Source organism: Phacochoerus africanus, chromosome 8 (assembly GCF_016906955.1).
Source record: "Phacochoerus africanus isolate WHEZ1 chromosome 8, ROS_Pafr_v1, whole genome shotgun sequence".
NCBI lineage: Eukaryota > Metazoa > Chordata > Mammalia > Artiodactyla > Suidae > Phacochoerus > Phacochoerus africanus.
Window position 1 is genome coordinate 32,492,973 of NC_062551.1, and position 12,357 is coordinate 32,505,329.

Consider the following 12,357-nt stretch of genomic DNA (forward strand, 5'->3'; position numbering starts at 1 on the left):
TCAGCGAGAAAATTTAGAGCCCAGAGATTTGATGGGCCGATGGAAACGCACAGTTTCACGATGACTCTCAGAAGACAGACAAAAATCATTGCGTACGTTTGGCAGGAGGTGCCGAAGAGACTAGAGGTAGGAAAAGGCATGATGGGTAAGCGAGCCTCAATTTAAATTCTACAGTTCACCTAGCCCTAAGTTACCCACCTCCTCATGAACCTGTGTTAAGGTTAGTCTCATAACCCTGTGATGCCGTAGGATAGTGGTTCTCAGCTGGGGTGATCTGGCCATGCACGGGCTATTTGACAATATCTGCAGACTTCTGATGCTGCTGAATATCCTACAAAGCACAGGACACTCCCGCCAAAGAATTACCTGGCCCCAAATGTCAATAGTGCCCAGGGTGAGATAACTTGCTTGAGGATTTAGCCATCACTCTCAAATACAAGGTTTCTGAATTATCCAGTTAAATCCTTACCCTCACTTTAATGTGCCATATAATTAAAACTCAGTACTAAATTGGACAATAAGCCATAGGTGGGTACAGCAAACATGTTCCAGCCTTTTGGGGGAGGTCTTATTCTGATGGGAGAGGTGGGTGTACTGGGTACAAAAGACTGCCCTGTCACAGGCAGTGGGAGAGAGGAGACGGGGGTGGGTGGGTATCTGGATCTTTGGCTGTGTGGGTGGGGCGGCGAGGGAATGGTGTGTGTTCCAAGTTTCTTTGCTGACTTGCCGGGGATCAGATGAGTCAGATAATTGCTCAACTGTGATATGGGGCAAAGAGAGAGGTGGGGGTGGGGGTGGGGATAAAAGAGATGGCACAAACCCTTTTAGTTACTTTGGATCAGCATGGAATAAGAATGGCAGAACCCCATGGAAAACAGATGGTGATAAAAATCAGGGGTAACCTGGCCAGAGGAAACCAGTTAAGAGCACAAACCAGTTAGGTCCAGCCTTTCTTGTGGAACCATGGCTACCTACATGTGGGAAACTTAAAGGACTCCCAGAATCAACCCTCATCTTGGATCCTATTTTCTAAAAGCACTGCCCATGGCCTTGAAAAAAAAAATCTTTCTCCTCTGCCAGCCCAGGAGACAAAGAGCAATGCTTTGCAAAATCCATAAAACAAAAGACTCCAACAGTGTCAAGCCTCTTTAAACAATCACTTGTGCTATGAGGCAAAACAACTGAGACATCCGGATAAGCACTGTGGTGGTATTTTTCATGTTGATTGCAATAACACCATCAAAGCCATGCACATTCTGTGTAAAATCAATGTCTGCTTGTTGGAGGAGGAGGGGGAAGGGGAGAGGCCTGGGGATTTTATCTTGTAAGTCAGCTTTGCAGATAATCGCATGCCCCGGGCTTGGAAAAAATTGATGGTAGATCAATGGTCAGGAACATGAACTGGACTCATTTGTGACTGTGCAGTGCCTGGTGTTCCCTGGGAATCTTGGGATATAGAAAAGAGATGCCAGGGGGTGGGGTGGGGTGTGCTGAGGTGCTATTTTTGAGTAGGCTGGTAGAGTCTTGGCATTATTTGCAAGGTAACTAGAAGGACTGCTTTGGGAGGGTTCAGATACTACAAAAGACGAGCACACAGTAGGACAGGATTTCCAGGGGCTGGAGGCTGCTCCCATCTAATAAGGCAGGGGTGTGAGTGTTGAGTGTGTGAGTGTGTGTGTGCACATGCACAAGCAACCCTTCACCCTTGGGGAAGGCAAAGTTGAGTTTGTGTCAAGGAAATGTGTTACTGAACCAAACTCAAGTCCACTCCCCCACATGCAATAAAGTACAACTTTTGTATATTACGAGGTATCAATATAAGAAGAAAGGGTGGCTCCAAACTCTGGGGAGGGTTTCAGCAAAGCATTTTCAAAGTCAAGGTGAGGGAAGGGTGTCACAAGGCATGTGATCAGCTTCTGCATAATTCTGGTCGGTTGATGGTGAGGTGGCGTCTTAGGCGTTAACATTATCAATCCTTAGGCACTAGAAGGTCTGGAGGCTATGTACTTATGAGCATCAAATAGTTAATGTCTTCCGTTTGGTGGTGGTTTTAGCATCTGAAAAACTCAGGAAATATGCATCAGATACTCTTGTCTACCTAAGTCAGAGCGGAGCTAAAGCAGAGGAGAGGGCGAGGGGCCTGCCCTAGGAAGGCTCCATAGGGTCTTGCTCGGTTCCACTTTTCCAAGTTATTTTTGTCCCAATCAAGGGTATAGCTAGTTCCTTTGTTTCACAGACTAGGGAAATACTTACTCAGGCTCAGGGTGAAGCAGATGGGTTGAACTGTGAGTCTAACTTGGCACCAGACTCCTCATGTTTGGCCCATGGTTTCTTCAGTTCTTCTTTATTGTCAGGAATAAGGGAGCTGATGAGGAAGGAATAAGGAAGAGAGAACAATCACTTACTATTTCTTCATTTCCAGATACAGATCCTGTGGGGCTTCAAGGCCTCTCTGATGAGATAAACTCAAAGAGCTTCTGGGATGAAAATTACCAGACCCTTATCCCCCACCAGTCTCACCACAACAGTTACAAAGTCCCTGAACCTCTCCCCCTCAGCAACCTGGCCTACTTCCCCCTGCCCCATGTTAGGAAAGGTATTTGGCCCACTCCTCACCCCACCCCTATAGGGGTATCATACACCCCCAACCAACCAGCAAGTGTATCATAACACCCCTCTTTCCCCAATCACTCCGCAGCAGGTGTATCGTAAGACCTCTCCTCTCTCCTTTGTCCCTGGCCTATAAAAACAGACAGGACCATGAGCCTGGGGTACGCTGGCCCACTGTGTTAGCAGCATTTCCTGCCTCAATAAATTCAGCTTTTTTTTCCACCCTGCCCTGAGTCTGGACATTTTTTTCCAATCCACGCACCAAACACACTAGATCCTATGGGAATGGACCCTTTTCTTCCAAATTTCCCCTCAAAATGGTCGCAATTCCCTTTCACTGATGGAGGGAGTCGACTCTTCCCTTTATTGATCCCCTTGAGGATTAAGTGAGTTATTTCACTTAAAATACTTAGCTTAATAAAGATCGCAGCTAGTGTGTTTTCATCATTTTTGTTGTCTACACCTTAGAAACACAAAAACCAACAGAGGGTCAGACAGCTCTTCACCTGGCCTTTCTGGGGAAAAAATCCAAATTATACAGAGTCAAGGTGGGATGGTAAAGGGGAGGGGAGAGAGGAGATAAAAGTGCCCTTGGCAGTGCACCCATCTATCTACACCATCAGTTTGCTTTCCCCAAGTTCACAGCAATCTTCCCACCAGGAACTCAGACTAGTATGGCCCCTTTCAGAGTCCCCCTGCTCTGCCCCCCTAACTCCTCGGTCCTTTTAAGCCTCACTCTCCTCTAGAGTTCTCCACTTTCTCCAATATCTCCTCTTTCCTGATTTGGTACTTTTCCCTGAGACGGCATAAACCTCAACCCTTCTCTGGTATCTATAATTCTTCCAGCTTCTTATTTACACACTTCTATTCTAGGTGAGGTGGGGGACACATTTTAAGCTCCCACCATAGAAGAGGCAGACAGGATGTAGGGGGGTCATTGCTGTTCCTGATGTGTCATTGACTTTCTTTTTTCCCTTCAACATCTCAAAGCATCTGAGAAAGAAATTCAACATACTTTTGATGACTTAGTGCCCTATCTGAGTCTCTTTGTAGTCCTACCATTGGGGTATCCTTAGCCTTATAACCTACTTGTCCATCTTCTGTCCTTTGGATATGCACCAAAGTCACCTTGAATTATCCTGATGCCAGAAGACACCTTTTGACTGCACTTGAACCCCGAGAGGCATGTGCTAGAGGAGGGAGTAGGCATCTTTCTACAGATTGTAGTTGGTGCTCACTTAATCAGAGCCCTTACTTTCCATTGCTAGTTCAACTCAGGCTGGTGTCTGTCTTTCCCCAAATAATAGTGCACTTTACACACTATCTTACACTCCTCATTGATTGGTTGCTATGTTTTATGCTTAGCTCCTCAACTAGACTGTAAACTCCTTGAGGACAATGGCTATTTTTTTTTTTCTCTTTCTCTGGGTTCCACAGGATACCTAGCCCAGTTTCTGGTTCTTAGTGAGTATGTACAGGCTATTGTGTAAGGAACCATCACCACTTTAAAGCTGTTGATGGAAATTTATTAGTGATTTAGATTGATACCTTCTTTCTACCTTATTGAACCTTTTTCTTGAGGTCCCCAGACCCCATTAAAGCTTATCTATCCAGACCCACCATCCCTAGCATCATTTCTCTTTACTTCCTCTAATTTAATTATTGGAAAACCATGCTATAAAACCATTTTATTTCCAAATGAGGTCATTTACCATCTCTGAGGCCAGGTCTCAAGTGTTCTCTCTGAAGCCAGTTTCTCTTTATAAGAATAATCACCACTAAATATGTTTGTCTTTAGAAAGAAATTCTTTTAGAAATTAGGCCCACAGAGAGAAGTCATAAGATTCTGGGGAGTGGTGCCAGTTACACAGTAGTTAATTTTGAATCCTAGACTAGAGGGAGTCCCTGGGTTAGGACAGAAGGTCTCCATAAAACATTCTCTCTTGCTCACATTTCAAAGTACATGCAACAAGCAGGAGTTTGGGGTGCATGTTCCAGATGAGCTAGAGCCAAGGAACATATAGCCTTAGCTTCTGTGTACCAGGAACTTGGACCTTAACAGAGGTTGCTGGTGCTAGCAGCCAGCCAGGTGAGAGCTATGCTTGTCCAGCAGAGGCCAACTGCTCAATGGAGGAAGGGGATCTGGAGATGAGCTTTGTTTGGCTTTAACCCTGGGCCTGTGGTGACCCAGCTGTGGGCTGGGGGAGGGGGGCAATGGACACGTCCCATGATCTCCCTAAGCACCATTTTTGTCAGTATATAAATAAAATGGAGGTCGGCTTGTGATGTGGGACTAGATGATCTATAAGATTCTTTCACTGGGGATTGTTAAAAAAAAAAAAACTAAGCCCAACCAAGCTTCTACAGAGGGATAATGCAATATAAGGCTTCTGTTGGACCTCTGGTGCCAGGAGCTGCATGCTATTTTTATGGAGACCCTTTAGCACATAAGGCCGTTCTCCTTTCTGGTATGGTAAGTTATTACTCTAGGTCTCTGCCTTTGGACTGGAACGCAAAACTAATTCAGCTTCCTTATTCAATTATATGGTGTAGGATGACTGAAGGAGGAGATAAAAGAGGTACATAACTTATTCTCCCTCTTAGTGAGCTTTCAAGCCTGTCCAGAATGTGATTTGGCCAACTTACTGGACCTTAGTTTTTTTATTCCTAAAATGGTGATAATTGTCTACCTCAGAGAATTACTGAGAAAAGGGTGGGATCAGGATGAGGAGCTGAGGCATGCTTCTAAAAGACCATTAAAAAAAAAAAAAAAAAAAAAGAACCCTCAGCCACTGAGATAAATATTTTAGTGCAATATTGCAAAAAATTAAAATGAATGCAAACAATCCATGATGAGCAAAATACCACCATTTTAAAGAAAGACAGGATCAGTAGCATTGTTTTCTTCTTTATTTTAGGTTCCGATGGGAACAGCCTAGTACTTGTACTCGTACTGATCTTAAGAATTTGATGAATGGCTAAAAAATACTTGGGCATGGCTTATCTAAATCTGACTTTTATCTGGATCTTTAATCCTGTCTAAAGCATGTCATACGACCTGCATTAAACCAAAAGGTTGTAAAGTTGGCTAGTGTCCATCCTAAATGTGGACCCTAGAACTTATTCCATTTTTGGTGTGATCTGTGAAGGCCTAGGACAGATACTGAGGGGAAGAAATAGAAAGATTTGTCTCCTCTTTCTTTGCAAAGCTGGAAAGCTTGTTCATAGAAGCCATGTCTTCAGGACAGTGCAGTTTATGATTTTTTTCTGTGCTACCTTCATGACATACCTAGACAGTCATATACAGGTAATTACTGTCTGAAGTGAGTGTGAATTATGATTCTCAATGATAGCTCCTTGTGATTTGTTGCAATATAAATAATGGTGATTTACTGCAGCTTCACCAACTGCTCTGTTGGTGATGGATCATAATAGTAGATCATGATAATTACGAAATCAGCACAGGGATGTTTTCCCCTTGTAATTCAATTGTAACACAACCACCAAGGCCGCTGAACATCACAGCCTGTCTGCTGGATGCTGGATTGTGTTCAAGAGGGGTACTTTGGTCTTTCACGTAATTCACAGCAGTTCATTTCTAATAATTTGCCCAGGTGGTTGTAGTATTACAGGTTGATGGCACTTTACCTGTTGATTTTGATTCTAGATGCAAATTAAAATTCCAATTGTCATTCTTAGACCACAGGAATTAACAGGGAAATGCTGAAGGTCTGGGGAGGCCTGAGCAGGTGACAGAAGCCAGATCCCTCTCCTCCCTCCTCCCCTGGAGCCCCTTCCCTGACTCAGGCCTGGGTTGTGTCATGCGGACTGTGTCAGAATGTTTATTAATTTTTCTGATTTACATGGAAGAACTTTTTCTCCAAAGAACACAAGATACCTGTCATTTTGGACTCTGCTTTAAACAACTCTAATCTATAAAAATCAACTTCATTTAGAACACTGACTTCCCAAACTGAATGCAAAGATGCTAGTTCCAGGAGTTCTCTGAAAAAAAGGGAGTACCTGTGGTTAGCTTACATTGGAAGATACTTGGGTTAACATAAATGAGGGATATGTAAAGACAGAAATAAATAAACACTTTTTAAAAGGTAAGTGAAATCTTGTTTTCCATTGCAGGGCTTCTTGGAGTCTTTGCTTTGATGGTGGGTACAGTGAATGTTTATGAAAAAACATGGTATGCAGTGGTTTCTTAACTGTGGTCTATCCCTATCTCAGCCAGATGGACTAAAGAGGGTAGTCAAGTCTTCACCAATCCTTCCATCACCTAGGGGCCTAGCAGTTGAGGATCCTGCCTTGTCACTGCTATGGTTCTGGTCACTGCTGTGGTGCAATTTGCTATCTGGCCGGAACTTGCACATGCTGGGGGCATGGTCAGAAAAAAAAGGGGTGGGTAGAGATAAATAATAAAATCAGGAGTTTGGTATTAACATATACGCACTACTATATATTAAACAAGTAACCATCAAGGACCTACTATATAGCACAGGGAACCATACTGAATATTTTTAAATAAACGATAAAGGGAAAAGAATGAAAAAATAAGGATATGTATGCATGTATAGCTGAAACACCCTGCTATACACTGAAACATAACATTGTAAAGGAATTATATCTCAAAAAAAAAAAAAAAAGAGAGGGAAATAAAGTAAAAAGAAACAGTCGGATGTGGTGATGTCCTGCTCTCCCCATCTAAACAGCGCTAGGAGACACCAAATTACTGAAAATATTAATCCTTAGCCAACATGGTACACCTAATATAGGACTCAATGTGAAAAATACCAAATCACTGATTCTTTTTCAGAAACAGGAGCTGAACCTACTCATATCAGAAACACTCCTATATCTACTCACAGGACTCTCCTGTTGGTCCCTCCGTGGAGGAAATAATATTCTGAGGTTGCTGGGTGTCGCTCCCAAGTACATTTCCGGACGGTCATTCACGGCAAACGACCACGGAGGGGTCTGTCTGCAGACCTCTCGCCTCCGCGGTAGCTTGGTGTAGTGAGGAAGGCCAGGGTGCTACAAGCAGCTGGACTCCAGCTCTCCAGCCCTACAAAAACCTCAGAAGCCAGGACATTTTCACTTTGCGCCCATGGTGTGAGTCTCGCGAGAAGCCCTCCCTCGGGGGCGGGATTAGATGGGGTTCCCGCGGGGTTGGCCGAGCCCCGCCCTTACGTCCATGCGTGAGCGTGAGCTCCTCGCCTGGCCCTGGGTAGTGCACCTGCTGCCCTCCAGGTTGCCCGTCAGATTCCGAGGCCCACCGGGGAAAACCCCATGCCCTGGTGCTTCCCTTGGGCAGCTCTCTCCGGAGTCGTCACGGTGAGGGAGGTGGGCCTGCTCCCTGGTGGGGCGGTTGCCATCTCGTCGTGGTTGCACTGTCTTCGCTGGGGTTGCACGTGGGTGTGGCAGCCATCGATTCTGGCGGCCGCGACCATGCAAAGAGGGACTGTCATACTTTCCAAACAGACCTCCTTGTGAGGCACCTGGACTAGTCTGAAGGTAGCACAGGCTTTGCCCTCGCCCCGACCACCAATGCTCACTTTTTTAGAAAAAAAATTTTTAAGAAAAAAGAGTGGGATGAATAATAAAATCAGGAGTTTGGGATTAATATATATACACACTATTATATATGAAATAGACAACCATCAAAGGCCTACTGTATAGCACAGGGAACTATACTCAATATTTTATAATAACCTTAAGGGAAAATCTGGGGGAAAAAAGATAAAAAAAAAAAAAGGTATATATATAAAAAGAAAGAAGAAGCGTCAGATTTCCCTACCCTTATATCTGGAATGAACCCATGACTTGTTATGACCAATAGAATGAGGCAGAAGTGACCTTGTGTAATTTGGGGGCTGGGCTTGAAGTGATCTGAAGTTTCTCTCCTTTGCATTTGGAACAAACCTTCCTGAAACCCAGCCACAATCCTGATGAAGCTCGTGGTAAAAACGCCTGTGTGGGTGAGAACCTAAGCCCAAGTAAGCTCCCAACTAGCACCTGCTACAGCTGGATGAGTGAGGCCACTTTGGACCTTCCAGCCATCTCAACACCCAAGCCAACACCGTGGGAAGCAGAAGAACCTTCCAGTCAGTCAACAGAATTGTAAGAAAATAGTAAGTTGTTGTTATATTAAGACATTGAATTTGGGGTTGGTTTTCATGCCCAATCGATGACTAAAACACTATTTTTCTTCCTTATTTTTTTTTTTTATCATGACCCTCTGTTCATTTCTTTCATGGAATTTAGCACAGTTTGTTTACTTGTTTAGTTTTCTCCTATGCTGTGAACTCTCAGAGTACAGGATCCATATTTATTTTACTTACATCTGTATACCCCCATGTGGCACAGTGACTGGCACAGCAATGGCTGTAGCTAAATATTTGTTGAACGTATGAGCATCTTTTAGAAAAGAGCTTTGAAACACTGGTCTAGTTTACAGACAGAGTTAGGGTTGACCAATTATATAACAGATCTTTTGCTAAAGCAGAGATTATCAAAGGTTCTCTTAAATTTTGAGCCTCCATGGTACACCTAATGTAGGATGAAACATGGAAAACCCCAAATTACTGAAATTTTTCTAGAAACATGTACTGGACCTCCTCATATCTGAAACTAAAATTTCTACTCAGAGGCCTTCCTTTTCATCCCTCTGTGGAGGAAACAATATTCTGAGGTTGATGAGTGTCATTCCCAGGTATATTTTTATTTTTTAGTACATAGGCATACAACATAAAAATTTGGAATATACAGCATATATTGTATTACACACCTGTCATCCATTTACATTTGCTTTATTCTTAGTTTTTGAAATTTATTCACCTAATATATGCATGTCTAATTTGTTCATTTTGATTGTGGTAAAGTATTCCATTTTATGACTAAACATCTCTCTCTTTCCTGCTAATGGATAATCAATTTTTGTCTATATTTACTAAGGCAGGCTGTGATGAGCATCTTTGTGCCTGTCTCTGTGCATGCTAAGAGTTTATTGTTGCCCTTTTCCAGATGAGCAGATGGAAGCCCAAAGCACTCTAGGGAATTTGTCCGATGTCAGACAGTTAATCAAGTTAGGGCCGGAATTCAAATTCAGCCCATGTTCTTTCTTTTGCTGCATTTAGCTTCCCTCAAAAGCTAAAAGGTCTTCAGACAGAGGTTATAATGCTTGAAAAGGAGATCTGAGAAAGGAAGCATCATGGGTGCCTCATTAAATTGGGCTGTGATTTGCTTTTTAGTCTCTTGGAGCCAATCACTCAGCAGAGACCTGCAGGGGACCCACTGGTGTGGAGATAGTATAGGATCTAGGAGATAAATGTGGGTCCTTGCTTCTTAGCTTTAAGAAGAGGGGCTTAAAGAAAGTGATTGCATTTGCTGAAAATGGATAGGCCTTGGGCTGTGGGACATGTGGAAGCTGGGCTGGTGAGTTTAGACAGAGGAAGATGTGCTTCTAGAATGCTGAAGTGCCAAGAGGAGCTTGGGGTGTGAATGTCTCCAGAGCCACAAGGTGAGTTTGGTTCCTTTGAACTTAGGGGTAAATGTTGCTTGGTGTGTGCCAGCCATCAAATGCCAATGTGGTGACTTTCACCTTGTTTTTTTTGCCTGTTATTTTCTTCACCATTCTTCATTTTGATTCTGAAGCCCAGCTCTGCCCTTCTTTGCTGGGTGCAGGAATAGTTTAGTGAGGCCCTTGGCATCTTCATTCTACCAACTGCAACAGACCTGTCCTTGGGAGGCTCCCTGAGCCTGTAACACTCACAGTAACATTGAAACATTAGACAGTCAGAGCTAGAAGGATCTCAGAGACCCTAAGGGTAGCACCCTCGTTTAGGAGATGATAGTCTAAGGACCAGATAGAGACTCACTAAGGGTCTCATCACCACTGAATGGAATACAAAGAATCAGAACCAGGGGGGCCAAACCCTGCCAAGTGTTTTTTTTTTTTTTTTTTTTTTTTACGGTGGACCCCCTTGCTCCTGCAGGAACTGTCCAACATGGTCTTTTATGCAGAGCTGGCTCTTTATGGCTTTGCCTGTGGCCAGTTCTTTGCTGTTTCCCTGGGCAGGGTGAGGTCTTGCTATGGGAGAAAGAGGATTCTTATCTATAATTTCTTCCATCCCATTGTCTAATCCAACAGCCTGGTAAGCAGTAGAGAGTTGTTTATATGAGTTGGGAATATCAAGCCCTGTTGATATTACTATGGCCAGCCCTTTTCTTCTACCAGGGATAACAGCAGTTGGCAGTGTCTACCTGGAAGACTGTATTGAAAATGATTCTGAGGCTGATGATCTATGGTCCATTATTGCTGTCTGCCATGAGCATGGGAATGGAGAATGGGAGCACATATGGCATGTGTTTACATTCTTGCCTTCCCCCTTGTCTGGTGCCGTTTTGTCCTCAGGGCTCTCCTAAGAGTCTTGAAGGTGCAAAAATGGACATTTTTTTGGACAAACCTTGTGCTCACATAAGGAGTGTCTTGGTCAACTCCACGGTGCACACTAAGCAGGCTCTGTGAACCTCCCACCTTTCTTCTCCCCCAAGTAGAGCTGCTGACCTAGTTCCCGGCTACTGAGATCCTGACTAATTGTCATCCCTTGCAAGCAGACCTTCACTGAACCTTAGGAGCAGAAAATTCAGAAACAAAAGCAAGAAATAAAAGAGCTGTCAGAAAGAATCTACATAGAACCCTGAAGTTGTGCTTTCATAACTGAATAAATAACTCCTTGAGCAATAATTTGTTTGCAAGCTGTTAATTAGCAGCATAATTAATTTCTGCAGATTATAAATAACAGAGCACAAAGTGGCATTCCCAGTAGAGCCAATGAAAAATTACCTAAACCATTTTAAGAACCAAAAATAGTTCACAATGTAACAGATTTAAAGGGGCTCTAGAATCCGGGTGGTGCCATTTTCTTTTTCCTCTGGGTTAAAAAGAAAGAAAAAAAAAATTCCCCAGAAAACTCAACAACTACAAGCTTGTATCTGAAGTCAGAAATTTATTGGCAAAAAAGCAGAGTTTCATTAATCACCCTGTTCTCTCTTATGCCTGGCATGTCAAGAAGGAAAAAAAATCTCTGTTTATCTCTGCTTCAAACAAACAGCCGCATAAGTGGATTATTCCCAACAGAAAGATTTTCCCTATACTCTAATCTCAGAGCAATCATTCACTACTCTAAATGAGCAGTTACTTAAAATGTTAAGAAGGGATGCTAATTAGCTTAAGGAAAACCTTGCCAAGTATTTAATTTTCAGAAAATAAAATGAAGATAAGAAAGGCCTCTCACCTTTTGCAACCTGAAGTCATTGTTTTCTATCTCATCTCTTGCCTTGAGTGCTTCCGTGGTTCTAGGATCTGGACTGTGGGATGCTGGCTGAGTGGTACCAATTGATATATAGGTTCAGAAAATTGAGGGTAGGAATATTCTTGAGAAAGAGAAAGATGCTTAACTTTATTTATAATCTGGAATCTTTTTCAAAAAGATTGAAACAATTTACTAAAAAAAAAAAGAGAGAAAGAGAGAGAAGTGAAAAATGAGTCTATTAAAGACCACGGTGGGTGACTGCTGGAAGGAAACTGACCTAAGAGGAATGAAATAGATATTCCAATTATAACCGTAGATACCACAGTTTGACACCACGTAGTTCTGAGCTTCCCAGTAGCCAAGGTAAGGAAGACAACATTGCTCAAGGGCTCATGTTATCTGAAAGCAAAACAGGTGAGAAACCAGG

The 12,357-nt window shown here is 43.1% G+C and overlaps 1 long non-coding RNA gene across 2 annotated transcripts; it reads left to right on the forward strand.

Moving 5' to 3' along the window:
• Nucleotides 1-7,803: 7,803 nt before the first annotated feature.
• On the forward strand, nucleotides 7,804-11,594 carry LOC125132450 (uncharacterized). Of its 2 annotated transcripts, none has more exons than XR_007136251.1 (3): nucleotides 7,804-8,130; nucleotides 8,554-8,747; nucleotides 10,853-11,594. It is a non-coding gene; the product is annotated as an uncharacterized LOC125132450 (long non-coding RNA). The 2 variants fall into 2 exon arrangements; XR_007136252.1 differs by having other exon boundaries at nucleotides 7,819-7,950; nucleotides 11,030-11,594.
• Nucleotides 11,595-12,357: the final 763 nt, after the last annotated feature.